The following is a 4,488-nucleotide window of genomic DNA, read 5'->3' as shown; positions in this document are numbered from 1 at the left end:
TTGCAGCGCTCCAGGGAAAAGCGGTAAGAGGACCTCCTTTATGAGGCCTATCAGTCCCGGAGATGGATATGTTTGCTTATTGGACAGTAAAAGGCCAGTCTTCAGGTGACAACTGGCCATGGTTATTCAGGCTTTTATTCATGCATATTTAGAGGATGGTAATGAGCTTTTTTTGCATTGTTGCATGAGAATGGCGGGTCCCTGGTGGCGTTGATGGCAGAATCTGACTGGTGGAGGATCCTATGTGTGCTTGTGTTTGTGTGTGCGGCAAGCATCCCTATCCACCCATTCACTAAGCTGGACAGACTTTTCCTTGACTCTAGTCCTACACACTCATACACACAAGCTCACCCAGTGGAAACAATTGCACACCACATCTCAACCACCTGCCAGTCAGCTAGTGCCTAACAATCTTTCCCTGTTGCCCAGGGATTGCTTCTGTGTACTTTAGATGTTTACAGTTAAATGGCCTCTTGTATTATTGATGGCTTCATATGCGCTTATAATATTGACACTCAGAAAGTGACAAAAAGTCAAGGTGTTGTGATATTCAAGCAGTCTGAGTGAACAAATGCATTCACATTACTCATTTATCCCCCATCTTGAAGTGCTCGTTAAACATTACTGAAATATTTTTTTCCTTCAAGACAACTTATCGTTTGCATGTATGAAATGATTTTTGGTAATTTCAGGCTTGAAACTAATTTGTTTCATTGTTGGTTTCCTCCAAGTGAGAAGAATACCTTTATTTATCAATTCTTGGGACCACCCTGCAAGATTACACAAATAAAAAGGCAGGGGTGGTCAAAGGTCATTGTCAATTAGCATGTACCCAGATGAGCAATTACCAGTCAACAGTAGGGATTGAAATTGGACCCTTTTTCATCAGTCCGGCTTTCAAACAGCAGTGTTCACATGCTTGTTGGAATCGACAACAGAATATTGAGGAGGATGTTGTTGCTGATTACGGCCGTGTTCTTAGCCGGAATATTAAAACCAAACAGCTGAGCACTGCCTCATCACAATAACTCTTATTTGGCAACACATATTTCCATTCAGGACCCTTTTCACTGAGCTTTTGCTCAGCTGTTGTGTAGAGTGTGTGTCACCGTACAGTTGCAAATGCCACTGTGTGTTTCCACAATGGCAGAGGTTAGTAGGGCCAGGCAAGACGGAGAAACCATTCTCCTCTGCCTAACAATGGCCACATGTATCAGAATTGAATGTGGCTTTTGATACCTATTCTGATTTAAAAAAATCATTGCTATAGGCATATCCAGTGGGACACCTCCAGTCCAGCCTATATGTCATTCTGATTTGTATCTCAGTGCTTATATTAACAAGGTGGTCTACACCTATGCACCATTACCTAGGTTTATGAACAGTATATCATACACCTGTGCTCGGCCTAGACACGGCTTTACTGTGAAGTCTGTGTTTCTTTGGCAGACGCGTCCCCAGCCAGACCCCAGTTTGACAAACATTTGGCTGGGCAGGCTAGACGTCTAGGGGAGTGTGGTGGCCTGGACAGGCCCAAGACAGGAAAGAGGACTTCTAAATCAGCCAGCAATCCAAAGGCCTTCCATAAATCTTCCAAATGGGCTCGAGTGTGGGACATAAAGCACACCTGCAAGACTTATGTAAGTCTTATTAAACTATAAATTGCAAACACCAGCCCCTTGCTAGAACTGCTCTTGGCTAGAATAAATCTCAGTGTGTCCGGTGAGGAGAAAGAGAGAGTGAGGAGGGGAGATAAAGCGGCGAGAGGGAGAAGGATAAAGTGGGGGTTAAGGGTAGTGAGAGTGAAGTGGAGGATACTAAAGGTTTGACAGCAGAGCATTGCTGCCTCATGATAGGGTAGACAGTACTGGGCTTCGACTGTTCTTAACATTTACCACTATGCTGGTTTAGCAGTGGTGAGTTTTAGGATCATATCCAAGAATGTGATACACACTAGGCCCTTGATGCGTCCAGTGCTGTTTTATAGTATCAACCTCAGTTTCATCAGAGGGACCACAAACAGGTCTTTCCTGCACCCTTTAGTCCTGAGTGGAGTAACTGCTCAGCAGTACCACAGACAGAGACCAGAGTGAGCAACACAGGGAATATTTATAGGAAATCACAGTTCCTGAGCTCCTGAGCCCCCATGAGTTCCCAACACACCCACGCTCTCCTCCCTGCCTGGTTGTGGGTCCTTGAATTAAACATCAAAGCACACAGGAGTGGAGGGCCCAACTGCCATAAATAACAGTGCGCTTGGGGAGGGAAGGGGAGGATGTTCAGATGGGAAGAGAGCAGGTCACTCGATCGCTCATACACATACTGTCAGACCAGATTCATTTGTTCACAAAATGGGTGATGTTGTGTGAGGTTATTGATTTCCGCATACCATCTGTCTTTTCCCAGGCTTTGGCAAGCAGGCTCTGGCACTACCAGCTTCAGGTCTCCCCATGTTAGTCTCCACAGCTCAGGTGGACAGAAGGGAGATGTGAAACAGGTATTGGACACAAGAAGGTGATAGCTTGTGTGACACTTAGACAAGATAACTTCTGAAGAGAAGAGAAAGCTCATGGATGATATTATTGTTATTATTTTTTCATGTTTGGCAGGTCTATAATGCCTACTATATAAATGTTATGACTGTCCTGAGTTTTGAGATGAAAATGAACATTGACTAACATGAATATTTCTTTTTAACCATCTAAAACATTTATTGGAAATTTGCAAAGGAGTAAGGATACTGTTAGTCCTGATCAAAAAGGATCTTCACACCTTTTTGAGCCCCAACTTGGGGAAAAATTCACGTTGAAGCTGGTGATTAACATCTCATTTGTTGCAAACACCTGCATACACAAGCTCAAGCCCACCCTCTATCTCCTCCTCTCACTAACTAGTCTTGAAGTCACAGTGTACTTCCATGTTGAGCTATGGAGTGTGGAGGGCTGGCCTTCAAACATGAGGCCCAGCTGCTGCTGTGTATTTTTGTCATCGAACACACACGCATTGGCATCCCTTGGTGTTTGCACTTGTGGAGGGCACATGTTACTGGGTAAATTATCACAGCAATGGTAAACAGTGTTTTTATGAGGAAATGTAGCTTGGTTGTTATATTTGAAGTCTGTGCTTTGTATACTGCTGCGCTATTAGGACAGATTGAGGATGTTTGTGCCTGGTGTCTGCACTCCACCCATGTGGGGTACACACACAGATACACACACACATGCACTCAGACTGACAAGCTTAGTTCTAGTTATGAGTCTTAAATGGCTCTTTTGTTGTTTCTGTACAAGGAAAAATAAAGAAAACATCACAGCCTAAGGAGTATGCCAGTGTCACGCTCATGTCAGTCTCTGGGTAACTGCAGATGAATGGCAACAGCAGGGGAGAGAAGACTGAATTCTGAAATAAGAGGAATGTTGTGTGCTATGAAAAATACACTCACACACCACTTTATTCTGAATTGCAACAGTTCTGTCAGAGAAACAACTTTTACAAAGTTTCCCTTACTTGACATTGTCTCAAAGTTGTAATGAAACTCTGTGATACACACTGGGTTGCATTATATTTAGCAGTTATGCTTCAAACACTCATGTATGTGAATGGTTTGTATTAAATATCATGACTTCTTTTACTGCAGTCCAGTGGATATGCACTGCTTTGACATTGTAATAAATATAACAACAAAAGAGAATTTTCATCTTTCTAAGCATCAGAAAATCTTCCTAAAAGAAGAATTGAGGTGACCTTGATAAATAATAATGTTTATGTGATATGTATGATTAAGTAGAAGTCTGTGTGGATACAGTAACACACTGCCTGGTCATTACTTTACAATTTCAACATCAACATAGAACTGTAACATTGCTTAATCAGCACTATTAGCAGGTTGACAACATGGTAATCAGATAATGAAGGAGTCAAAATGATTGATGGCTTTGACACCGAAGACTAGCTATTTAAGGTCTTCACTATTTAATTAAACATGTTTGATTAATTAAACATTGTACTTGAGTGTTTGTTTAAAGTGTCATTGTTTTCATGCTCAAAAAATGATGATGATGAAAGATTTAGAATAAAATATTGCTGCAATGTTAAATAAAAACCTACAGGTCATATATGCAGTCCAAAGAAGGGAGCTTATGTAGAAAAATCTACTATGCTATGCTGTTAAAATCTCATTTCAAAGACTTTTCAGTGTGGGAACTGTTGCCCCAGTTTGTGTGATCTCTCGTTTAACAGTTAAGTAGCTGGTGCATTGATTGCCTAGTCACTGCAGTCATCTTAGCGTTTCGGATTTCCTATTTCTAAACTGATGGAGTGCTCCATCTCTCTACGAATGGATGAAATTGAGGGAGAAGGGAATAATGATGATGACATTCTTCCCTGCTTTTTGAGCCCCAATTACCCACTAATGCGTGCTAAAACCAGAAAAATGAACAATCATTATGTGTGGCAACTTCTGCGATGACAAAATCATTCTTTCCTCAC

The sequence above is a fragment of the Melanotaenia boesemani genome, chromosome 1 (genome assembly GCF_017639745.1).
Source record: "Melanotaenia boesemani isolate fMelBoe1 chromosome 1, fMelBoe1.pri, whole genome shotgun sequence".
NCBI classification, from domain to species: Eukaryota; Metazoa; Chordata; class Actinopteri; order Atheriniformes; family Melanotaeniidae; genus Melanotaenia; species Melanotaenia boesemani.
The sequence above is the reverse complement of the archived record's forward strand: the minus strand, read 5'-3'. Positions refer to the sequence as shown.